The 26,457-nt window shown below is 48.7% G+C and overlaps 1 protein-coding gene across 20 annotated transcripts in view; it reads left to right on the forward strand.

The window, feature by feature from the left end:
• Positions 1-26,457, forward strand: part of PACSIN2 (protein kinase C and casein kinase substrate in neurons 2) — a 111,821-nt gene that overhangs the window by 45,171 nt on the left and 40,193 nt on the right. For 2 of the 20 annotated variants that reach the window (XM_081059136.1, XM_081059129.1), the window contains exon 1: positions 10,167-10,368. The exons of the other annotated variants lie outside the window; for them this stretch is intronic. The gene's annotated coding sequence lies outside the window, so the exon portion shown is untranslated. Of the gene's footprint in view, positions 1-10,166; positions 10,369-26,457 lie in introns of those variants that run through there. 20 annotated transcript variants of the gene reach the window in all.

Here is a 26,457-nt window from a genome sequence, read left to right on the forward strand (position 1 = left end):
TTTATAAATAAAGGAATTTATCTGCAACTTTCCAGAATCAATTAAAAATAGTCTCTCCTAGAAATGGGATTTGAATCTTTCTGGAATTCAGGTGTGGGAATTAGATGCACATCGAGGCCTGCTGAGACTAGGGAGTGAGTGTTTTTAGATCTGGTGTGGCCCCCACGGTGTGTCCTTGAAATGTCACCTGCAGATGCCATGGGGGCGTTTCATGGAGCAGCACTTGTGCGTAGTTTTTGACTACTTAGAGTACGTATGCCTTGAATTTCTGAAACAAATGTACTGTAGGAAAACAGGCTTTTTCATCAACATTTGAATTGTACTTGAACTTGGGGTCAGTAAGTTTATACCTGTTTGAATTTCTAAAACCTGAGAATGAAGTAGGAGATGAGCAGTGTTTCTATGCAATAGGTCTGAGCTGTGTGCTTTCTCTCCTGGTGTGTGGTGGCCACCGCTGTCACCATCCTTGGAGAAGCTGCTGCTTTCAGTTGGAGAGCCACAGGACCACATCTGGGGCTAAAGAATGTGAGGAGCCCTTGTCAGGGAGTGGGGAAGGTTCACTGCTCCCAGCATTTAGTTACCTTTGTCCCCCAGTTCTGTCCTTACTGTTATATTTTCAGTACATGTTAACTATGGACTATTTTTACTGAATTCCTTTCTTAATGTGTAATTGGCCTTTTTATGTATATGGTGGGGGCTGAAAAAATCAATACGTTTCCTCCCATCTTAGGAGTTCTTCCAGCTGGGCTAATAACCAGATTAAGAGAAACAGATTAACAGCAGAAAATCAGAAGTTTTAATACGTGCCAATGGGGAATTCACATAAACATGAAAATTCCAAAGACAATGAAGCAACACTGGGCATGTATGACATTTTTTGGACAAGGGAGAAAAGAAGGGGGGACAGGGTATAGATTTCAAAAGTGAGAACGGATGGTTTATAGGTAATTGAGGAAGAAGGGAACAAACATGGCAGGAACACGCCTGGCAGGTAAATCTTGCAGGGCCGCCCAGAAACGTGGGACGTGGGGCCATCTAGCTAACGGGCCCTTCCTGAAGCCCTGCTACTTATCACACTTAATTCAAATCACACAGGCGGCATCCTAAGACCTTCCTGAAGCAGGTTTCTCTGTCTGAATCTCTTGGGCAGGAAAGGGGGGAGGGCCAAAGGTTCTTTCTGAGTCTGTTTCTTAATAAACAGCTTAGAATCAGTATCCCAAAAAGGCAATTTGAGGGTGGCAAGACTTTGGTTCCCTTTAATATATTAATATATATCATTGTACCAGTTAGTAATATTTGATATTCCCACTTGCCCCTGGCTTCTGCCCACAATATTATAACTGCTGGTATGCCTATGAAATTTAGAGATGTGAGCGGGCTCTGGTGCTGGCTTTGCCGCAGCCTGAGGAGGGGTGAGAGGGCTCTGAGAATTGGTGTCCTGTGGGCCTCCTCACTTCCATCTCTGCTCAGGGCTCTTCTCCAGACCAGCCTCTAGTGGTGGCCTTAGAACCTCCTTTGGCTTTGAAGAAACGCCTCCCAGTATCCCAGGTAGATTCTGGGCCCTAGAGCCAGGTAAAGAGCAGTGTGTGCACGAGGATGGAGAGATGGTAACAATGGAAAACCTGGGCCATTGGTTTGAATGAGTGAGTGCATGATGAATGAGTGAGTTGTGGTCCCCTTCCTGTACAGGTGGCTTTAGAAGGCACTACAGTCTGTCTCCGGGCTGGTCTAAGTCCGTTTGCGTCGCACGCTTCTGCCTTGGTACCAACTGACAGACTAGGTGTCTATATTTAACGTTTTCTCCAGCCCTGAGAATATGGCCTAATTTTTTTTCACATTACACTCAGTCATATGTGAATCATAAGACATGAATTTTGATGTGGATTCACAAAGTATATTGGTCTATTTTTGGATAACTTAAAGAGTCTAACAGGAAGTATTCTCAATTTGAAATTGTGTCAATGGCCATTGCAATAGTACGGGGCTTAAATTTTCTTCCTGTTAATGTGAAGCCTGCATTTCATATTCAGTCTTGTTTCCCGTCAGGGTTTGTTCTGCAGCAGAGACCTTGAGGGAGATCAGGGGAGAACGATTTTGCTGGAAAATGCTTACTTGACAAGATGTTGATGTAATTGACAGGCTAAACGTTGACCTTCTCAGTTTAGAATTCTCTCTTTGATTCTCAAGTTCCTAACGTGTATTGGTGCTGCAAGTTTAGCAAAATTATAATAAAGCACAGGATAATTTGGGGACAATGAAGTGATCTCTTTATGGTTCTTTCCCAGTATGAACTGACACATAGAGAAAAACCAGCGCAGGGCGCAGTGAACTGAAGACCAAATGTTGATGACCCTGTTAATTTACCATCTTCGAGGTATTCAGCTCAGGTGCACTGGTCAGACCTGACCCGACATTTATTGCACAGGGAGAAGGTTACACAGCGAGACCGTGAGGCCACGCAGACAGCATGGGTCCACTCTGGGGGGAGAAAGCTCTGCGTAGTTAATGTTGAACTCGAAAGCATTGCACTCGTTCTTAGGTGCATCGAGTGCACTGCTACGGTTGAAGAGTTTGCATTTGGGGTGGTAGAAATCATAACGATGAGAAATCCCGGAGCAAGGCTTCTGCAAACTGTCTTCATCCCAGCACCCCACTGCTTTCACTGATCAGCGCGCAGGCGCGTGAGTGAGCCCCGTACTTCTTTCCAACCCTCCATTAGGTCACTGCCTGCAGGGGCAGCCCTCCTGGATGCTGGCTGGCTGGATCCATTGTTTATTTGTGCATACATGCATTCATTTTTTCAATTCGATTTCTAAACCAAGTCAGTGCCACTTGGCTTAGATGTACAATGAGTTACCTCAGGCACGAAGAGCATTGATGTTTTTCCTTCTCGGAGAGATTTTTCTTAGAGTTCTCTCTTGTCTACTCCATCTGCGTCAGGCGCTGCACTGGGCCCTGGGGTCCATGGTGGTTGAGGTGGAGTTCTGGCCCCTGCGGAGCTCACAGTCCAGAAGGGCAGAGAGACTTCTACGTGCCACGGCCTTGAGTCTCATTCCAGAGCTCTCTGGACCTTATTCTGCTGTGAAGAATGGGGGAAGCTGCGGAAAACGTCACAGTTTGAGGGTGTGTTTTCATGACAGGGGTGTGACAAGAGAGGCAGAGGGATCAGTATGTACAAAGGCAAGGAGGTCAGAGCGAATATGCCGTATTTGGGAGCTTGGTACGTCTGGACTGCAGTAGATAATGTGTGGCTGCGCTTCCGGGGCCTCTCATTTATCAGGCCCAAACCAGTTATTTCCCATCCTAAACCAGTTCTGAATTTTCTGTTTCTCTTCGTGGCATTACTACCTACCTTGCTTTCAGAATTAGGAATTTTTAATCTCTGTTTCCTCTCCCCACTCCTCCATTCCTTGGCGTAATCGGTCACTGTGTGTGTTCTTTCTCAAGTATTACTCCATTTCTCTTTCTCCAGTCTCTAACTTCTAGAGCTGCACTGTCCAATATGGTAGCCACTAACCACGTGTGGCTACTTACATGAAAATAAAAGTAAATAACATTTAAAAAAGCAATTCCTCAGTAGCACTAGCTGCATTTCAAGTGTGTAGCAGCTGCTGGCTGGTGTGTGGGGTGGCCCAGGTTTACAGGCTCGATGGTCTGTTCTCCACTCTCCGTCCCAGGGCGCTTTCCTTCTCAGGCTTTTAATCAGATCCCTCATCTCCTCTGGATAAGCCCAAATTCCTCATGTGGTGTTCAAGGTACCCAGCCTGGTGGCACCTCTTTTGCTTCCTCAGATTCAGCTACTCCCCGCCCACTCCCCTCCCCCCCCCTTTTTTTTTTACCATGTTCTTGATTCTTCATACCGTTTTGCCTTAGGAAATGCTGTTCTTGCTTTCTCCAGAGCTGCACCCCCTCTGAGCCGTCCCCTGCACGCCTCAGATGTCACTGCAGGCGCCTCCCTGGCTTTCTGCAGGTTCATCTCCCCTTCTCCTTATACTCCAGTGTGCTTGTAATCCCACGGTCATCCTTGCTCTGAGAGTACAGAGGGTGCTTATTAGGCCGTGTCCTCATCATTTGCCTCTCACTCTGTGGCAGGCATAGTGGTTAAGCTTTGGGGACAGATGGACTTAATTTCAAAACTAACCTTTACCTGCCAGGTGGCTTTGGGCAAGATGTTTAACCTCTCCGAGCCTCAGTTTCCTCATCCGTCAAAGGAGGAGTACAATGGCATTTCCCTCACGTTAAATGACACCAAATGCATGGAGCCCCCAGCGCTATAGGTAGCTCTTACATCGTAGCTGAGAGCTGCCATTCTCAAAGATGGCATTCCAGGATCCATCAACCTTGCTAAAACCATATCATCTACAAGTAATGTTTTCTTTCCTCTTTTCTAGTTCTTATACCTTTTACTGTGTTTTTTATTACATTGGCTAGTACCTCCAGTACAATTTAAATAGAAATGGTAACGAATAGATGCAGCGTTTTCTTGTCTCCTGCGCCTTCCTTTTGCTATAATTTTTTCTGGGGTGTTTTTCTTTTTCTTCACCTTCTTTTGTTTTGAGTCCTGTCCCCACCCCCTCCAATGCATTTTTTTTTCTCTTAGTTTAGAAATTAAATTTTCTGTCTAGTCCTTTAGTGGCTAACCTAGATATTTTAACACACTTAACAAAATCGAAAGTAATGTTTTTACTTTTCTTTTGACTAATGGAAGGATTGAAACATTTTAACTCCACACCCCCTTCCAACTTGTCTAGTATTTCTTTTCTGAATTTTTTAATTCACAAATTAGATACCGTGTTTCATACAACCAGTGCTATTTAGATTTGTCCATATATTTACCAGTGTATTCACTGACTATTCTTTCTTGTGCTTTGAGCTTTCTGTCTGAGATCATTTCTTTTTGCCTGAAGTATAGTCTTTAGAATTTCCTTTTCTGTGAGGGTTTTTTTTTGTGGTACATAGTTTATCTGTCTGAAAATGTCTAGTTCTTCATTCTTAAAAACCAGTTTTGCTGGGTATAGTATTCTTAGTTGACAGTTATTATTGCTCAGCATGTAGAATATAGTGTTATTCCAGTGTCTTCTGGCTTCCACTGTTGCTCTTAGTCCAATTGGCATTCTTTGCGATCTTTTCTCTCTGGCTGCTTTTATAATCTGTTCTGTAACTTTGAGTTTTCAGTTTTACTTTAATTTGTGGTGCTGTGGCTGGCTTTCTTCTTACTTTTTAAACTCTTGTTTGAATTCACTAGGCTTCTTTGATCTGTGGTTTAGTGTCTTTTAGCATTCTGAAAAATTATCTTTAGATATTGCTTCTTTCCCATTCTTAATGTTATCTCCTTCTGGAACTCCAGTAGATGTAAGTCAGACACCATTATTTCCTCCAAATCTGTTGAATTTTTTCTTCATATTTTCTTTCTTTGTCTCTCTGTTACTTCAACTGATTTATCGACTTATATTCTAGGGTTTCTTTAAATTTGCCTTTATTTCTTGCCAGCTTAGTGATGCAGTTATTTTATTTAGCTTTTAAAATTTTGCAGCAGGAGATTCATTCAAATAGCTGGTTAGCCTTGCTGCTGAAAACGGAAGTCTGTTCTATCATACTGCGTGTTTATGCCAGAGTCTCCCACATTCCATGACTCATCGATTCCAGACATGTTTATTGCACGCCTGTTATGCACCAATGCTAAGGATACAGGGCGAACAAGACAAAATGCTTGTTCTTCAGGAGCTTGCGTTCTTGTGAGTGGAAAGAGACAGTTCATATAATTTGGCATGTGGGGCTGAGTCTTATCAAGAAAATGAAGCGGAGTTAGGGGCTGAAGTGTCGGGAATGGGTCTGGATTAGGGAGGCTTTCTCAAGAAGCAGGTGACCTGGAAGCAGCTGTGTGACGGTGTGAGGCAGCCCCGCCTGCAGAGGAAGGCTGTTCCTGGCAGAAGGGCAGCCAGGGCAAAGCTGGGCCTGAGCCTGCTGTGTTTGGAGACCCACAGGAAGCTCCCCGTAGCTGGAGGAATCAGGAGTGGGGATCAGAAGGAGCTGAGATTGCAGCTGGAACCTGGGATGGCACGGGGTCTTGTAGGTCAGGGAAGGAAGGGAGTGTAGATGAGTGTGACAGGAAGCTGTTGGCAGCTGTTGAGTTTGGTGGCTTGATTCAGGGTAGCTGAGGCAGAGGTGGTGCGAAGGGACCACATTCCGGCTCTGTTTCAAGGTGCAGCTGATAGGCTGTGGGTGGGAGGGAAGGAGCGAGTCAGGGGTGGCGCGGGGCAGTGTCCTGAGCAGCAGTGCAGGTGATGGAGCTGTTTACTAAATGAGAAAGCCTGGGGTGGCAGCCCTTCTGGGGGGTGGGTGGCAAGAGGTGGCTTTTGGGCAGCGTGTCCGTCTGAGAGGCTCTCAGACACTCAGGATGCTGAGCCAGTGGCTGGGCAGTACGGGAGTCGGAGTCTGGGGACAGGTCTGTGCTGGAGGAGTAAAGCTGGGAGGCGTCAGCATGTGGCTGGTGTTAAGAGTCATGGGAAGAAGGGGTCACCTAGGAAACTGGTGTGTGTATCATGGAGCCCTGGGCCCTGCTGGAGCGCACACGGCCATGAAGGCAATGCCTGCTTTGCATGCCGGGCTTGAGGGTATGTGGGCGCTGGGACCGAGTGGAAGGAAGTGATGGGCAGACCTGTTATCTGTGACTAGAAGACAAGGGACCTGGATTCCTTTATCTGAAAAGCTTGAATTTCATGCTTATGGAAATTACAGAAGGTGCCCACGTGGTACCTTAGTTTTGTTTGGATTTTCAAAAGTAACCCAACTATATATTCTTAGAGTAGAAAAATTAAAAAATACAGATATTGCAAAAAGAAAAACCCCAAACTCACCTATTCCACTATCCAGAGGAGGGGACTAAATGTTGACTTTTGTTCAAGTATTTGCTCAGCTGTCTCCTCCTGAGGAAAACCTTCTCTGACCACCATCCTGTCCACCTTAGAGCCTGTCTCCCACCTGGCTTCCTGTTTTTCCCCAGCCCTCACCCCACCTGCCGCTCTGTTCCTTACTGGTCCTAGACCAGTAGGGAAGTGGCCTGGCATTAAGTCCTCTGGACCCTGGACTGTCAGCAGGGCCTTTCCCACTCTCGTTCACGCCGTGCCCCAAGCCTCGCCCAGGCCTGGCACGTCTTAAACTCTCTTTACATTTTGTTGAATGAAGGGATTCACACGGTTTGGTACATGCCTTCCAGACTTGTTTCTGGGCAATCACCCGCTCATAAACATAGATTCTTAACTAAGCTACAGTGTTTGGTGTTTTAGGCCTAAGAATGCTGCTCTGAAGCGATCTGTGCACCCTGGGGCTTTGGGCTTGTGTTCTGTCTGTCTGTCCAGCTTCTCAGAGCCACCTGAACCTTGACAGAGTACGCCCAGCTCACAGCTCACGGTCCCTGGGCTGCAGGCAGCCAGCCCCTCCCTTCCTCTTCCAAACAGCTGTTCTCCCCACCCCCCAGCTTAACCAGGTGTGACCTTGACTTACCTTTCCTGCTGCTGTACTGTGCGCTCCTGCACTGCAGGGCCGTCTTCTGATGGATTTATTTTATTCCCTCCCCCAACTCTTAGCAGGGTTTCTGGCCCTCGGAAAGTAAATGTTTTTAGAATATTGGGGTAAATATACATAAAATTGTTTTGACTTAATATTTTACTGAGTTTTACAGAATAAGTTACATATTTTATTGAAAATATTTAAAAAATTTGGACAGAGGTTATTTCTTGAGCCAGCCAAATTGACAAATATGAATAGTGTCTGTCTGTCTCTCTCGTCCTCTCTCTGTCTCTCTCTCTCTCTCTCTCACTCTGTGTGTGTGTGTGTGTTTCTGTGTGTGTGTGTGTGTTGGGTATTATCATTGAAATCAAGATAGTAACCAAGTCATTTTCTTCATCCTACTCAGATAATACTTCTATATGGTAGTTGGGCATTTTATCATAAATGGAAATGTCATTTATTTTTCTCCTTTGGAATCTGGTAACTGGAAATGTTTATTAGGCAGGTAGCATCATTAAAAAGATATGTAGGAGGCTTAACATTGCAGTTGTTTACTTTGTGTTGCTGGAGTTTTCAGTGGCACAGCTGAGGAGTGGGCATGAAAGTTCTGTTTGCCTAGGTGACAGGCACCCTGTGTAGGGGTGTCGTGGCCAACGAGACTGGACTAGTGCTGGGGACAAGCAGGCAGAGACGAATGTTTGCTGAGTGCCCAGTGTTTTCAGACATTCACATATAATGTGTCATTTAAATTTCTCGTAACTTCCCCATGAAGTAGGGCAACCGTGTTTATCCCCATTTTATAGATAAGAAGAATGAGGCTTAGAAGTTAAAACTTGCAGCTATCACAGCTCGTTCAAACCCTGTTCTCTCTCCACTCTCCCCGTTTAAGGGAAATGTTTGCTATTAATATAATGCTTGGTTTTAGCCCATTGGTTTCAGTTTGTTGCTTGATAAGTGGGTTCCCTATTCATTTTTTTCAAATTTTGGACAGTCCTTCATGTTACATGAACTTTTTAATAAATAAAATCACTGTCAAATTAGGACTCAGTCGTCAGTTTGTCCTACCAGGTCCAAACTGGCCCTGTGTCCTTCTCCAGAATGGAAGACTTGGGCCTCAGCCTGCACATTCAAATCAAGTGGAATCGTTTCTTAAGAAAGGGTCACCACAGTTGAGTGCATAGATTCCTCACAGAATACTGAAAAACCAACTCCCTTTGTGGTTTGTGTGACTTTTTAACTTCAAAGGCACACATTCACAGTGCTGCTTGAGAAGTCTTTGAGCAGTTTGTCTCCTGAGAGCTGTCATGCGTGTGAGGTCTGGGTGGTGGTTTCCTAGCCTGCTGGCGGTGGGCGGCGTATCCGGAAGTGCTCCTTGTTATCACCGGTAGGTAGACAGCAGAACTCTCATGAGTGACTCAGGCTGGCAACCAGACTGTGTGCCCACGGGCACCCTGCCCTTTGTGAATCATCTCTCTCCTCTCCTGAAAAGCCACAGCCGCTGCTCAGGGCTTGCCTCTAGGACCTGCGGGACCCTGTGCCGTGCTGGTTTATAGCTCCTCCACTTGGGGTGCCTTTCCCTGCTTCTTGGCTGATGAGTTCCCACGGAGGTGTCAGCCCTGCGCACCCTTTCTGGACCTCCTGCCTGTTGTCCTCGCGCTTTGCGTAGAATTCTGTCCGAGTACTTGGCATTCCCTGTGTTGGAGGTGGTCACGTGTCCATCCCCCCCCCACACCTCCCGCCCACCAAAGGTCGCTGCCTCAGTGATCGATCGCGTCAGGCTTACTTGACCGAGGCTGGCCTGAAATCTCCATCACCCTGGCAGCCCCCACCTGCTGAAGGCCCCACACTACAGGCCGTGCCAGGTCCCGACAGGTGCCATCTGAGTCCCAGAGCCCCTAACGCAGATTGGGTTCCATTTTACAGACAAGCAGTGTCAACGTTAGGCCTCGTACGTTTCTGGCCTGAGGTGACGGCCGTGGAGCGGTCACACCAGTGTGTCTTGTGAAGAATCGTAGATGCAGATCTCAGAGACCTTCTAGATTTATCCGGGAGTGCCATGCTCTTTGGCATTGTTCTCTCTCGCTGCCTCCAGTTTTCAGGGGGTGCTTTTCGCCCCTTCAACCGGGGCCGCAGTCCCTCTGGAGGGTTCAGCAGGGCAGTGAGCTCAGTCAGACTTTGAGGGAGGGGACAGCCTCGGAAAGTGCCCCGCTCTGCTCAGGAAGAGGCAGCGGGGAACTGCCCACAGAGGCCCTTTGTAAAGTGACAGGAAGTCCTGCTTCCAGAAGGGGCTGCCGCAAAGTGGAGGGCTTGGGAGAAGCTGAAGTGGTGGACCCGAGGCCACGCTGACTCACGAGTGTTGTTAACAACGCGTTGTGAATCTGGGAACCTGCCTTCGCACTTCAGAGGCGGCGCCTGAGAACCGGCCTCAGCGCTCAGGTCTCTCCTCTCCCTCTCACCCCATCACGGCTGCCCCGTTGAATCCCCCCATTTTATTTGGCCTGAACAAAGGGCAACCTTCTGACCCAGTCTATATTTTTTCCTTCTGCTCTTGCCAGAAAAGTCTTTCTGTCTCCTTGGGGCCTATGTGACTTCTTTTTTAGGCATTAGGGTATGTCTCTTGAGTCAGGAAAACTTGTAGCTCGTGGAAGAAGTAGCCCACTGGGCGAGGCTTCTCGCCGAGAGAAGGACTCTTATATACAACTGTGTGACTCAGCTTAGCCCACGGTGGTGGCGGGGTTCCTTAAAGACCGGCCTGGGGAGCGGAGCAGACGAAACCAGAATTGACGTGCAGAATTGACGGCCCCTTTCCCTGCAGCGTCACATTGCGTGGCTCTTGGCCCTGTAGCCACCTGTCACGTGGTAGGTGCTGTGGGTAGCATGTAAAGACACCCTGAGGTGAATGGGGGCTGTCTGGTGGTGGTGAGCTGGTGCGTCATCATGGGCTCCCCAACCCTGACCACCAGCCGGACGTGAGAGGAGCAGTGACTGAGAGAGAGCGTGAGAGAGAGCGAGGGAGAGGGAGAGGGAGAGGGAGAAGAAGAGGGAGAGGGAGGGAGAGAGGGAGAGAGAGAGAGGGAGAGAGACCGAGAGGGAGAGAGAGAAAGAGCACTAATGAGAACGGGGAGAGAGAAGCTTGTGTGCAGGGATTCTGCCGCGTCTGTCCTTGGCAGCGTTACTGTTGGGCTGTCACTGGGACTCCTTGCTGGGTTGATACGGTGGCACGTCAGTGAACTTTTGTCCTTAGAGCCGGAAGTGAGTCTTTGTTGAATGTGACTGCCTGGGCAGTCTGTGTAGGATGTCTACCTTCGTGGGGCAGGAGAAGCCACATCTGTTGAATGTGTTTAATTGGGACTAACAGATACTTTCTTGAGACTTTGCTGACCACAGGTCATAACCCTTTTTCATATTTAAAATGGTAGAGCATCAGAACTGCTAAGACCTTTTTCAGCCAGCCCACTGCCTCCCCCGCATTGTGGAGAAGGGGAAATTGAGTGTCAGGAGGGTGAGAGTGGGGACAGACCCGAGAATGACTCCCGCCGCCTCCCCAGTCATGTGATGAAACGTGGGGCGACGTACTCAGAGGTGGCCTCGTGCAGTGAGGTGCCTGGTTGTCGTCCCAGAGTCAGAAGCCAGGACGGACCTGAGATGTGCGCTCAGCTCTGGCGCAGGGAGCTTGGTTGGCACGTCCTTCCCCAAGGCTGTGTCCTTCTTCAAGGCTGGGTCGCCTCTTTCTGGTCCCCCTGGGACCAAGCCGGACTTTGGGCACTCGTAATTTTGGAGGCCCCACCCTGGATTCTATTAGCTGTATTACATTGTGCTCACACTCAGTTTAAACATTTGTTTTAATAGTAAAACTAGTTGAAAGGATTTTTGCCTTTGAAACTATTTGGCCACAGGAAAGTATTCTTCCTCCTCTTGCTCACCTATGTTTGTTCAGGGGTGAGAGGGGCGTGGACGTGTGCAGAGCTCACTGCAGGCTAATTGTGGCCAGAGTGGTAGAGTGTGACCGGGAACGTGGTGTGAGAGGTGACGCTGGGGGGGCAGTGGGTAGAACAGGGAGGCCGTGCTGGCCAGCGGGAGAAATCGTGGCGGGATTGCAAGTCAAAGCATAACCTGATCTGAAAGACACACTGAGCCCTGTGGCGGCCTCACGGAGAATGAAGGGAAGGGGGACCAGACTGGTGTCTGGGGACCAGTTAGGCCAGTAGTGATCTGGGCAAGACAGTGGTGGCTTAACAGAGACAGCCGTTGTCGTGAGGGTGGGCGAAGTAGGGGGCGGAGGAGAATGTGAAGAGCTGGTGTCGTCAGATTGTGGAAACTGATTAAATGTGGCTCTTGGGTGTGGGAAGAAGAAGAGTTTCTGGCTTGAGCAGCTGGGTGAATGGTGGAAGCCTTTTCTGATGTAGCAAACCCGAGGGTGGCAGCGGGCTGAGGGCAGGCAGGGACGAGGGGATGGCTGTGGAGGCGGCCAGGCGGCGGTCAGGTGTGGGCGCCTGGAGTTCCTAGGAGAGAGCTGGGCCTGCGATGCAGCTCGGGACTATGAGACTGAAGGTGGTTGGATGTGTGGGCACAGAAGGACTTGCTGAGGTAGAGTGCGCAGCGGGAGAGTAGGACCTGGGACAGAACCCCAGGAACCCCACACCCAAGGCCTGGGCAGAGGAGGAGGAGGAAACCCCGGAGAGGCAGTGCTGTGACGGCGGGGCGGGGGCCGTAGGAGGGCAGTGGGAAGACCTCAGGCTGCCGTGCGGTTTAACGTGGAGTGAGTGAGGGCCGCAGAGGGTCAGAGCCCAGAGAAAGGGAATGGTGGGTGCAGTGAGGTCCTGTGGTCTCAGGGGAAGTAGGATAAGGGGTCACAGCCTTAGACAGGAGGCCCTGTGTGGAGAGGCCCGCCTGTGGGTGCAGGTGCTTTCGAGTGATGGCAAGAAGTGGAGGGGCTTCTGACTGCCCTCTTGTCCGTGTTCTGTGAGGTGGGTCCCTGCGGGAGCCCGAAGGCAGTGAGGGCGGGGTGAGTTTCCCCCAGCACCCAGCTGGCCATTGTGGAGGAGGCCGTGTTTTCACCAGGCAGGTGTGAAGGGAGAATTAGACTCAAGGCGGGGTGCCCTGAGGGGAAGAGGGATGAAGACAGGTGGTGCCAACCAGCTCAGGACAAAGGAAAGAGGGGCTGTGTTGGGGTTTAAGACAGCAGGGCCGAGCGATGAGGAGGGTTTGTCTGATGAAGGACAAGTCAGTCTTACTGCTCTTGGAAATTCTGGTGAACATTCTTCTTGAATGTGACTGTTAGTCCAAAGGAAGACATGGGTTTTTATAGCCATGGAAAGAGGTTCTATGCGTACACCTCCGAGTCAATTGGACATAAACAGTGGGGAAGTCTGAGAAATTGTCCAGCGTCTGAATGGGAAACCTTTAGTGTTTCCACCAGTCTTCCAGCGCATTGGCATGACCGCGTTGGCATGACCGCGTTGGCATGACCGCGTAGGGACCTGATCCCGCTGCTTCCTCTGCCTGACACCAGCAAGTGGCCGGCCAGCCTCTCCTTGAACTTCAGGGATCCCACTTACCAGGACTCCCTCCTCCTGTTGGAGAGCTCAGATTGCAGTGAGTTTTCTTTGTGTCAAGTCATGACCCAGCCCCTTGAAACACGATGCAGCTTTGTTATGAGAAGGAAGAGTGCTAGTTCCCTTTCCTTAATTCAAATACATGCGTCTGGAGATTACACACTGAAGTCATTTTACAGAAATGAGCCTAAGGATCACTCAACTCCGTCACCACAGTCTTCCTTCATCCCTCGTCACCCGCCCCTCACTTGGTCATTTGTTCATTCAGACATTCAGTCACTTAGCAAATATTTGAGCGTCTGCCTGGTACTAAGCAGTGGGCTACAAAGGTGAAAATACACAGTCCTTGCTTTTCAAGTTTCTGCGTAATGAATGTCTGCGCACTGTTTTGCTCTGCTTTTTTTCTGGCTTATACCCAATTTTGAATATAAAACAAGTCACCTACTTATCCTTTATGGTGGCTGTGTGGTGACCCCTCCGTCAGTTTACCATTGTTTCTCCCTTTTTGAGCATTTGACTTGTCTCCAGTCTCTGCTGTTATAAATATGACTGAGATGAACATTTCGTTCAAGCTATTTTTCTTTGGGGAATTATTTGCTTGAGGCATATTCCCCAGAGGGGGACGGGACAGCGGGGTCAGAGGTTGGTAACTGTTATCTGCCTTGTTCTGTGTTTCCAGATTTTTCCATGAAGCCTACTGGCAATGTAAGAGTACATTCCTATTTTCCAACAGCCCCACCAAAACTGGCATTGTCATTTTAATTTTTCTTATTTTTACAAGTTATTTCCCTTTTTAAAAGGAGTTATGCTCCCCCCCTTCCACAGTGGTTTGTTGTTAGACTTGGCTGGCTTATGCTGCAGTAACAAGCGAACCCCAAATCTCAGGCGAAAACATAAAGTGCTTTCCTTGCTCACTGTGTATGTTGCTCATGGGGTGCGGTCATTCTGGGGCCAGGCTGATTGAGGAGACTTTGCTGTCCTGTAGCCGCAGTGTGATGCTTCCAGTGGGTGACAGGGGGAAAGGAGAGGGCCGGGGACCTTTTCACAGTTACGTGGACTGGCTTAGCCGGTGGAACTTTGGGGAGCACTCCTGCCTGTGCCCCCATCTTCTCTCCTGTCAGCTCATCTACGACAACTTCTTTGTGCAGTGGAATTGGATCCTCAATCTTCCTGTCGGTCCTTAATATATTTCAGATAATAAGATTTTTGTCATTTGTGCCGAGTCCATTTTTCTTTCTTTGCTTTCCACGTGATATTTTGTCATGTAAAGGTTTAAATAATTAACATAAGTTTTGGGCACATCCATCTTTTTCTCTGGTGTCTTTTGTTTCGTTAATATCACAATTTATCTTCCTCTCAAAGCCAGAGAATAAGCTATTCTCTTTGAGTTGCTTAAAATAGATTTTTATTCGACTCCTTATGACACTGCAAACTCATCCAAGTATGTAATGTAATGTCGCGTGGTTTTAATCTAAGTTAACTTTGGCCCTTGGTGATACCTGTTCTGTAACGTTAAAACCCCCAGCTCAGCAGTGAACACTCCTTCATGATACAAACACTCAGCAAACAGGAACTTGCTGGACCTGATAGTGGGCATGAATGAGAACAACCCGGGCTGGAAGGCGACAGACTGAAAGGACAGGGGTGCCGCTGTCACTGCTTCTATTCACATTTCACTGGAGGTTCTAGGCAGGGCAGTGAGGCAAGAAAAAGAAAGAAAAGGCATACAGCTCGGAAAGGAAGAAGTAAAGCTATCTCTGTTCACGGATGATGTTATCTTGTGTATGAAAAATCCTAAGGAATCTGTTAAAAAAACTACTAGAACTAATACACAGGTTCGGCAAGGTTGCAGGATACAAGGTCAGTTTGTGAAAGTGAGGGTCATTCTGCCCGTAGCTGGAAGGTGTCTGTGCCTGGCTGCAGCTCCCGTGGGTATTCCCCCGGGGCAGCCGCGTCTGTGTGCCCTTCAGGGGCCAGTGCAACCCAACGAAGGCGGGCGCTGTACCTGTACAGTTCTCATCAGGTTTCCAGGAGCCACAGGAAATGAACAGATCACAGGGGTGAGTACCATTCAAGGATGTGTCGGTCAGCTTCTCCCGGGGGGGGCGTCAGGAGCTGGGCTCAGCTCAGAGGATCTTCTGTTGGGATGTGAGGCTGGAGAACGACAGCAGCCTCGTCTCAGTGGGGTGTCATGACCAAACCAAATGTGTCTCCCAGTTGGAGCAAGAAGAGCCATGGATAATAGAGGTCGGGTTCTTAGTCCAGAGCCTTCCAGCATTATTCACGGTGGCCAAGACATGGAAGTAACCTGAGTGTCCTTCGATGGATGCTTGGATGAAGAAGATGTGAAAAAGTCTGGGGAGGCCGGAACATCCAAGACCAGCAGTGCAGGCAACGTACATTAATCAGAAACAAAACACTGGTTACGGAGAGCAATGTAGAAAAGCATTTAATGTGGGTATGCGTCCTGTCGGTTCAAAAAAAACGATGTTATAAATGTGACTCTTATGAGAAAAGTTTGGGATACATTTCAGAATTAAGAATTAATAATGGAAACTGTAAGAAAGATGACTGGTGAACAATGTACGTGGGAAGTCACTTTTCAATATGAAGCCTGAAGAAAAAAAATAGTGCTATTTCTGTTAGTTAGCAATGAATAATCCAAAAATAAAATTAAAACAAGTCCATTTATAATAGCATGAAAAAGAATAAAATATTTAGGAATCAGCTTAACAAAAGAAGTACTAGACTTGTACGCGGAAAACTACAAAACATGACGGAAAGAAATTAAAGGTGGTCTCCATGAATGGAAAGATATTCCACAGCTGTGGATTGGCAGACTGAACATCGCTAAGACGGCAGCACTCCCCAAACCGATGGGTAGATTCCTTGTAACTGTTATGAAAATCCTGCTGCCGCCTTTCTGTAGAAATCTATAGGCTGATTCTGAAACTCTTATGGAAATGCCAGGTACTCAGCAGGGTCAAAAGAATTTTGAAAAAGCAGAACAAAATTGGAGCACTCAACACCTCTCAATTTCAAAAATGTCGACAGGTCTGCACGCATTCAGGACAGTGTGCTGTCGGCATAGATCAGTGGGGTCGAGTCGGAGAGCAGAACTCACCCCTTACCTTGCGGTCGATTGATTTTGGACAAGAGTGCCTAGCTAATTCAATGGCAGAAAGAATGATCTTTTAGACATTGGTGTTGGGACCACTGCATAGCTACGTGTAGAAGAATGAATTGGACCTCTGCTTCACACCGCGTGTAAGTAAAACTTAGCTCTAAATGAACCAGAGACCTAAATATAAGAGCTAGATCTATAAAACTCTTAGAGGAAAACAGCCATAAATCTTCATCACCTTGGGTTAGGCAGTGGTTTCTTAGCTATGATACTAAAACAAAACGACAACAACAAATAGGTAACTTGGACTTTATAAAAATTAACACTTTTGTACTTCAAAAGATGCTGTCAAGACAGTGAAAGAGAGCTGACAGAATGGGCTGTTGGAGGAGGTGTAGGTGGGGGGGGGGCTGCGGGCGGGAAGGGAGGGAAGTGGGAAGGCCAGGGACTGGCAGGTGCCCCGTCTCTGGGCCACGCTACTTAGTCTCTGTCCCCAGTGCGTGGCTCACGGGGAGGCTCCAGCACTTCCTCCCTAACTTGCCTGCCTTGGTGACTGGGCTTCTCTCCTCCTCCCTTCCCACATCTGTAAGAGAGGGAGTGGACATTAAAGTGTGGAAAGCTCCCGAAGCACTGCAGGCCCTCGCTGTGTGTGATAACCTTTGTCGTGGTCACCAGTAGCCCATATTATTCAGTCTGTAAACACACGGCGAGGCCCTGCTGTGTGCGGCTGCCCAGATCACCGTGCTATGGGCTGGCCCTTGCGCAGCTCACAGTCCACCAGCTTGGTCTGCAATGTGGTTCTTTCCTTTCATTGCATAGAATACAAAAACCTACTTTTGGAGTAAAATGCTGCCCTGATTACCAAGTAGTTAAGAAGGAATTTGAGTTTTTACACCAACAGTCTTTCTTTCCATTTCGTTTTGATTTTTATTCTTTAATGGCTGACTGTGTCCTGATAGTAAGCGTAACATTTGTTAGGCTGGTCAAAGCATCATCCTACTTGGGCCTCACCGCCACCCCCTTCCCCGCAGCAGTGGGTGGGCCAGGGGAAACCTCCACCCCCAGAAATCCCGTCACTGCCCGGGGCTCCGCGTGGATGCAAACCCACAAGGAGGCCAGCTCCAGCAGTCAGGGCCTCACCCTGCTCCCTGTGGTCTTCCACGCCTGGACCGCGGGCGGCGTTCAAGGTGAGCTAGTGAGAAGTGAATGAGTGGAGGGACTCACCGCAAGCCGCCATCCTGTGTGAACCGCCACATCCGGAATGGCTCTTAGCGGCAAGGAAACCTGGCTGGGGGCAAGCGGCGGGTCTCCTCCAGAATCCAGGTCCCCTGGACGGTCCAGTCCCACCCCAGGCTTGGAAGCAGAAGTGGTCGTATTTCGCATAAAAATCCTGCCCTGTGGGCTGTGTCCCATCCCCACCCTGGGCTTGGCCCCCTGGAGGGACCGCCAGCAGGGGAGTAGCTGGAGTTTGGCCACTTGTTTCTGGCTCAGCCGGCCTGCTCTCAGTAATTTTTCCTTCAAATCTTGGAGTTCTTCCTGTACATTTTCTCGCACTGTTGTTTGCATTTCACATGAATATCAGATGGGAAAATGTGTCGTTTTTGTCCTTTTTTAAAGTGACTTTTTCTATTTTTAAACCTGTGGAGCATCAACTCAATACTTAGCTTCGGGAACTCTTCAGCTGGAGTCCCACGTTCCCAGGGTGCTTGCCAAGCAGAGGTCTAAAAAAGTATCACTGTACAAATCGGTCCCGGGCACGGACCTGCCCGCTGACATGTTTCCATTACGTAAGGAAAATGTGTTTGGAGACATGGCTACATGCCATTTGCTCTAGCTCCTCCTCTAAACGTGTGGGTGAAGTACCAGCGGCTGGGCTGGGCGGACCAGGTGACTCGGGGGTCATCCTTCCTTTTGTTGCGGATTTTCTGTAACCTGAGACCATTATTACCCGGAACAGGAAAGGCCATCTGCAGATGACCAAGGGGGGCCGGCCATGACTTGTTTTCTTAGAGCTATTAGGACATAAAAGACATGGGGGGCAAAACGTATTCATTTTAAGGGTTACTACATCCGTCCAAATCTAGTATGTTTTTAATGCTAATTTCTCCCATAGAAAATCTGCCACTTTCTCCAACCTTCAGGATCCAGCTCAGAGAGTCCCTTTCTCCCTCCCCTTCACCTTGTGCTCCTGTCTCACTTCCTGAGCAGCGCTTTGGGGTTACCCATAGATTCACTTCCAGGTGAGCATGGCACATGGCGGGTGCCATCTGTGCTAAAGGACACGGGGGAATCGCCAGGTGGCCTGTTCGGGGCTGTGCCTGTGCCCCCTCTGCTCAATGTGGTCCCTGACACATAGGACTCACGGAGTGAGCCTTTCAGAGAGAAAGGACTTCCCTGACTGCGTGTGAAGGCTGCTGTGTGAGAGAGTGGCCAGCTTCAGGTCTGAGTTCATCTCCCGCGAGATCTTTGGAAAGGAGAGGCCAGGCCTGCCAACACCACCTGGCATGTTCCAAACGTGCAGGCTTCATTGAGCGCTTTCTCCATCTGGGGCTCTTTCATCTTCAGGCCAATTTTAAGAATAAAATAAACTGGCACACCTTTCTCGGGGATCTCCAGAACCATCTTCCTTTTCTCCCCCCCCCCCTTTTTAAAAAGATTTTATTGGGAAGCGGAACAGGACTTTATTGGGGAACGGTGTATACTTCCAGGACTTTTTTTCCAAGTCAAGTTGTTGTCCTTTCAATCTTAATTGTGGAGGGTGCAGCTCAGCTCCAGGTCCAGTTGCCGTTTTCTAGTTGCAGGGGGAGCAGCCCACCATCCCTTGCAGGAGTCGAACCGGCAACCTTGTGGTTGAGAGCCTGCGCTCCAACCAACGGAGCCATCTGACCACCCAGGAGCTGAGCGGCAGCTCATTGACTTCATTCTAGTTGCAGAGGGTGCAGCTCACTGGCCCATGTGGGAATCGCCCCAGAGCTTGCACTCTAACCAACTAAGCCACCCGTCTGCCCCACCATTTTCCTTTTCATTCTTAGGCCTTAGGAATTCACTGCTGAGAATTCGCTAATTATATACAATTATGAGTTAGAAACGAATTCAGTTAGTTTCTAATTTAGAAAGAAAACCCTTACTGCAGGTAGAGTGAGTGGTTTCAGAAACCTTCTCCAAACTTACCTGAAGTGACTGCTTGGCTGGTTTCCAACACGTTTTACATTCTCCCTTGAAATGGCATTGGTTCTTAGGGTTGTCAGCGCGAATCCAGATTAGCAAGTTGATTTGGTCTTACTCTGTGCAGGGGTGTGTGTGGGGGGGCGTGGTCTACAGCATGCCTTCCCCTGCGTGGGTGGTTTGAAGGTGCTCCTGGTCGGTCACCTGTGTTACCCTTCCCCGAGCATTTCCTCGGGTTGACCTTTGTCTGCGGGCAATGCTTTCCCGTGCTCAGCCTCACTGTGTGTTGTGTTTGGGTGATTCTTCTGGGTTCTTGGTAACAAACCAAACTGAAATCTCAGTGACTATGGGACTTGAATAATTTATGTTGCAAAAGATTAATAATTTATGTTGCAAAACTAGCCCTCAGAAAGTAAATTTTAAGAGGTCGCCTAAGTACAATTATTTTCTTGAAACTATTCAACTGGCAGCAGAGCTTTTTAGCAAACAATTTTTCAGATGCTCTGACTCCAGACAGAATTGTAGGTGAGTATGTAGTGTGTCCAAAACAGGTCCCTGGGCAGTTTGCACAGGAGAAGAATTATTTTCTTGGGAAAAGGAGAGAAGAGATATGGTGAGTAGGGCAGGGGAAGGGGAACAGGGAGGAGGCACGTCCTGGACTAAGGAGGGCACCCGGCACTCGGAGGTCACCTGAGAAATCCAGCCCTGGCTCCAATTCTTCCTTCAACTGTCACTGAGCAGCTACAGGTCCTGTGATGGGCGCCAGGGTCCCCCCGGCCCTCACAGCCTCGTTGGGGAAATAGGGATGCTGCCAAGTGATGGCCCCATAGAGGAGCTCTCAGGGGACAGTGGTGGGCAGTGGGCCTGGCATGGTGGGGGGCTCTGCGGAGGAGGTGACATGTCCCTGGGCCGTGCGGGATGGTAGGAGTTGGCGAGGAAGGGCTGTCAGGCCGCAGTGCACCGCACATGTGGTGTTCAGGGCCTGGCAGGAGGCTGAGGCCAGCTGGGCAGGGAGGACCGGCCAGAGTGAGGCCCTCAGGCCCGAGACCTATGGCTTTATTCCACGTGTGGGCCCAGAAGGGTCTTCTCCGTGCACTGCCACATGAAAAGGTGTGTAAGTATAATTAGAGGACATTCAGGGGCCAGCGGAGGCAGGGGGGACGTACACCCACGTGCAGAAGGGGAAAAGGTGGCCACACACACAGAAAATGCCTTAAAAGTTTGTACATTAGTGATACAAGTTGTGCTGTGGTTCTTTGCCACATTTACCAGTATTTAGCAGCTCAGTTGGCCTCAGTGGTGCTTTTTGAATTCAGTTTGGCTCTTATGAAGAGTCTCAAAACAGTTGTCGCTGCATGAATGTTCATTTCCATACTCCCATCAAACTCGAAAACATATAAGGTCTTATTCATATCAAATTGCTGGTAAAATTAGAGAAATTTTCAGAGCTTCCTTTGCTTCTTTTTACTTTCTTTGTCTCACGTTTCTCCGATGGGGAAAAAGCCTGGAAGACTGTCAAAGAACTGGCTGTTCTCATAAGTATTTGAGGAGAACAGTGTGAGTCATTGTAGCTTTTTGCTGGTATTTTAGTATCCGGTTTATTTTTAAACAGTTTTGTGCAACGGGAGTTTCTTCCGTGGTTTCTGTTACCATGGCTCCATAATATTTCCTCAAATCTGCTTATTCATACTTTCACACACCCCAGCATCAAATTTACAATTCCTTAGAAAATCAAAGTACCTTATTCATGATATCCAAGGATGTTTCTCCAGCTGCAATAGCATTTTTCTCCAAAATTCATTTTCTCCAAAATGGAAAAATTAGTTGTTTTTCCCACGATAGATGTTGGGAAGAGAGTGAGTTTGGTTCTGTGAAGGACACGGGGCAGTGAGTGGGGGTGGGGGCTATTAGGGGCTCCCCTCAGCGGCCGAGCAGGGAACCAGTGTCATCTGTATGGCGCCATTTCCCCTGTAGACCCCATGGTCTAAGGGTCCAGGCTGGGCAGGCTGCCGTGTTTGCTTTGGAAGTGCTGGCATTAGATGATTTGGGCCAGACACCCGCAGACTCTGGGTTCTTGGTCCTCCAGTGTAACCATGTGTTTGTTCGCTCGCTCTTATTTACTTACTCATTTATTTTTGAACTTGATGGAGGCTTCTACTTGGGAAGGTCTCTTGTTTCAAGAATCTGCAGCCAAAAGAAAAACAGTGCTAGTCTTGGCGGTCACTGGTGAAGTTTGCCTGTACTCTCTTCCTGGCATTCCAGATTTTTCGAGGAGATACTTTTCTGCATTTCATTACTTTGAGAAGTGTGTTATTTCTTAAAGGATTGCTCAGGATTTAAAGAAAGTCCCAAAGCCGAAGGGAATCGGGAATCGTAGAGATAGTTTGTTTCCAATCTCTTCAAGTCTTTGATCTCTTCCGTTTTTCAGGAATAAGCAGGATTTTGACACATAAATGTAGTATCAGACTAGGTTCTGGGCTTGTGCTTGAGGCCACTTACTACACGGACTTGTCTTGGCCAATTGTTTTCAAATTCAACTGTAAATATAAGTGCTAACGCGATGATAGAACAATGGTTAATACTGGAGAATTGAAAGTGTGGTGTAACTGACCAGACCTTTTGTCTCCTAACAGTGGCTTCCTCTGATTCAGAGAGGACCCATTTTTGATCAACAAAACAGTAAAATGTGGTTCTGGGTGCTCTGGAGGCTCCAGGTGGGAAGGTCCTCCGACCGAATGACTCTACAAGCTGACTGTGGTAGAAAATTGACTTTCTAAGAATCACTGAGGAATTAGTTTTGCCTTCAGCGCAAGAAACATTTGTGGTTTAATCCTCTGAGTAGTCTTTTTTCTTTCCTGTATAATCTAAGAGATGTCAGTGTACATGGCTTCATGAGTGAAATTGCTAACAACAAACAGTACATTATGGTAAAGGTCTTATTTAATATCACTTTATAAAGTCATTGCTTTACTATTTCGTTTGTAAAGATCCCAGCATGTGTCTCTGTCAATTTCAACAAAAGTTAGCGAATACTATTGTGGGTGAGATACCCAGGTGGAGTTTACCTTCTAGAAGAAGAAGCAAACTGTACATGGGTAAAAAAAAATTCAGGTAATGAATTACGTTTTGAAGAAATATTCAAAGAGAATAGAAAGTAGCAGAGGTGGAGCTGGCTAAGAGGGTGGTCGAGGGCTCCTCCAGGGGCAGAGGGCCAGGTGGTGTCGGGAGCTGGCCCTGCACTCGTCTCAGGGAACAGCATTCCAGGGAGAGGGAACAGCATGTGCAAAGGCTCGGAGGCAGGAACAAGCTTAGTGTGTTTGAGAATCCGTGGGCAGAGCATCGTGGCTGGAGCAGAATGGGCCAGCCGGTGAGGGAGATTGGAAGGGAACAGACAGGTACCGGATCACGGATCACGATGGGACTTGCATCAAAGGCAAGGAGTTAGGGTTTAGGCAAGGAGTTAGCCCTGAAGGCAGTGGGTTTGGAACAGGGAAGGGACACCATTTAAATATTTTAAATGTTGCCCTACAGAGACTAGAAGTTGAATGCGAGGGTGGATTTTCTGTTTTACTTAACTTTGGGATTTCGGGGGAGAAGATTAAACTTTTGTTTTCATGTTAGCTGTGAAATTTTAGAGTTATTAATTCCACCTGCATCCCTTGTGATTTGAGACTCTGTGGTTTTTTGGGCTCTTTGGAAGAGAGGTATTGTGTATGTAAGTACACTGCTTATTAATAACAATGATAACAAGATCTCCGCACAGTCCTGTCAATTAAAAAATATAACTATTAGTAGAGTGTAAAACAGTTCTCAGCCTAGCCAACAGCTGAAGATGACAAGTTATGAGAAACTTGGCAAGTTTAAACCACATGGGGATTTCTGTATAGAAACGTGGTGCCAGTTCCTCCTTTCTTCCTCGCTGTTCCTGTTTTGGGGTGGGCACCCAGGCGTGCTGTGTCGTCCTCTGAATCCTGGGTGGTCCCATGGACACCCACTGGCCTCCCTCGCCCCATTCCCTCCTCCCCCTTCCCTAAGGATCCTTCTGTCTGGGACGCCTGCTCCTTCCTCGTGCCTGACCCGTTCCCATTGGTTCCTCAGGAGTCAGCTTGGTATCCCCGGGCTGGGAAGCTGCCCACGCCGGATGTCCCACTCCACGCTTTCTCAGCGCCCTGGCGGACAAACGAACCCTGAGAGAACCAGTGGTGGGGTTTAGAGATACCCTCTTCTTCCGCCCACACTTTGGAGGCAGGATTAAGCCATTTGCAGGTGCACTGCTCCCACCTGATACTTCACAACTCACTGAACCCCCGTGTTGTCTCCATGCCTGACCTCCCAGCAACCACTGACCGGGGTCTTCGGTGAGAAGCCCTGGGGCCCAGGGTCAGAGTACCTGTGGCCGTGCCCGAGGCCGTGCTTACTCCCACTCATGCCTCTTGCTACTCGCTATGGAAAGTGCACGTGTGAACTGCTGTCGACTTGCCTTTACGCCTTGGGATTTCTCTCACAGGTGACGTCTCTTCTGTGATGTGGACACGCTCGGGAAGCATGGGCTTTCCCTTGACGGGCTTGTTGCACAGTGAGCCTCTGAGAACGAGTTCCAGCCTGGACTTTGGGGTCCCGGTGAGGAGGCCCTCACAGGGCGGCTGGAAGGCTCAGCTCTGACAGGGGAGGAAAGCGCTTAGCAGCTGTGAAGGTCACTGCCAATGCACGCTTATAATTACTCGGCTTTCATCCAGCCACTCAGGTTCTCCTATAATCTCTTGCCAGTAGGAGGCTCTTTTAAAACATTTTAAGCTCAGAGAAATCTAAGTCTGTTTAATCCCATACTCTTCTTTTCAAGTAAAGGTAGCAGGATGCTGAAAATGTGCCTCAGGTCCCATAGTTTCATGGCAAATTTGGCACCAGTCTTCCAAATTTTGGCTCTGAGAACCCTTTGTAAATAGTTAAAAAAATGACTTCTGAATCATCAAAAATTAACATTTGTTCAGTATAGCTTTACTGGTTTTTGTTTGGGGTGTATGAATGTCTGTGTGCATTTTTCTTTAAAAATTGGCATTCCTGGCATTCCCAGTGATTCCCTAAACCGGACTCACTGCCCCCATCTTTGCCTGTGGGGGATTCACCGCGTTTAGACATTCCCACCGTCCCCTGAGGAACAAGGACGTGAGTCCGCCAGGGTGTCGTGTGCGGGTGGCCAGTGTCCACGCAGGGTGGCATGGACTGAGTCTGAACTTCGAAAACTTACACGTTAGAGGAGTTTCACATGAAACTTTTATAAATGTGTATTCACTTGAAGTTGCTTAAAAACAAGCAAGCGAGCAAACAAAAGCAACAACCTGAGTCCTGTGCCTGCTGATTCTAAGCGATGGTAAGGCTGCCTGCTCCCCACCTCCGCCCAAGTCTCCTTTCTCACGGGACCTCATGCTTTTCTTTTCCTTTTCTGTCCATTTCTTATTCTGTAATGTTGCAGGTGCTATTTCACCCCCTGAAATAAACAGGACCCCTAGAGGCAGCCGCATTTTTCTGCCTAGGTGTGTTTAGGGGTCCTTTTTGCTCCCATGCCTCTCAGGGCGTATTCCCATCCTTTCTTATCAGTGTGGAATCTGTCACTTAAATGCGGATTGAGGGAGTCAGATCAAAATCGTGCTTCTTAAACTGCACCAGCAAGGTTCATGTGTCTTTAGAATGCAGGAACCCTCAAGCCTCTGACTAAGCAACGGGACAGAAGTGGGAAGCTGTGCGTGCTGTGACGGTCCCCCAACCGTGGCTGCGACTGGGAAAGACCCCCACCCCAAAGTCTGACCGGCAGGGCCTGGCTGTAATGCATGTTATACAGCCATTAGGGGCGACAGGCAGATGGCCGGACAGCGGGGGACGGTGTGCTGTGCGATGGACAAAGCAGAGCCCAGGGTGGCTTCCCTGCCGTGATTGCAGTGAAGGCAGGCTGGAGATGACAGGAGGAGAAAGGGCCGAGTCATGGGAACGCAGGTTGGTGGCCCAGAGCCCTCACTGGTTTGGACAGCCAGGTACAACCCGATGGAATGGACGGCTGGACTTGAAACTGTCCCGGCCTCAGCTGCGCGGGGCAGGCTGGACGGGCAAAGCTGAGGGAGCTGGATGTCACGCCTGCGCGGGACGCGCCCGCTTCAAACCCGTGCTGTGCCCTGGCTGCCCCGGGTGGGTCTGTGCAGAGAAGTCTGCTTTGCTTTAACCTTCCAGCTTGCTTTTCTTCTGTGGGAGGAAGAGGGCGCTTTGTGGTGTTGACTGAAACAAAGTAAGATGTGTTTTTCTGCCACTCTTTTTTCTTGCTTTCTTTCTTTCTTTTCCCCCTACTAGATTACTGGTTTATTGTAGAAGGATATACGCGTAACTCAGAATAGCCAGACAGACGAGCTGCACGGGCAGGGGATGGCGAAGGGCTTCCATGCCCTCTTTAGGCACCCCACTCTCTCCCCAACCAAGCTGGTGCTCACCAACTCGGAAGCTCCTCTTTGTTTCTTTTCTTCCAGACTACGTGTGTGATGTTCAAGAAAGAGTCAGAGCCAAATTCGTTTTCAGTGAAATGGCTGTGTCCTAACAGTCCCTAAATCCCCCGTCTCTCACCCGCTCTTCAGTTTGCAGCGGGTTCTGCGCCATGGAGTGTTTGGGAGTCCTCTGGTGGTTTCGGGAGATGGTCTCCACGGCAACCCCACGCTCTGTCTGCCGAGATGCTGACTGTTTTGTAAATCTCTGGAGGCACCGTCGAGTATGTTCAGCCTCCGCTGCCCACCACGGTGGGTGCTTCTGGGCCCCTCCCCACCCCCCGGGCCTGTGCGCCTCCCTCGGAGGGGCAGCCTGTACATGAAGCGTCCCGCGGGGCAGCTGCTGGTTTATGTTGTCCGAGTAAATGCTTTACATGATGTTCCCAGAGATAAGTCACTTCATTTGCTGATCTCTATCGCTTCCTTTTAGGAATGTTCACTTTTCCAGATGAAATCACTGGAAACCAAGTAGGCCGTGCCAGATAGCTGAGCTATTAAAAAGTGTTCCTGCTTTGCTAATGGCGCAGAGCAGTGTGTTACCTCAGGCCTTGCTCCCTGAGCACCCCAAGGGGGAGGCCGCTGG

Source organism: Rhinolophus hipposideros, assembly GCF_964194185.1.
Source record: "Rhinolophus hipposideros genome assembly, chromosome: 9".
Classification (NCBI taxonomy): domain Eukaryota; kingdom Metazoa; phylum Chordata; class Mammalia; order Chiroptera; family Rhinolophidae; genus Rhinolophus; species Rhinolophus hipposideros.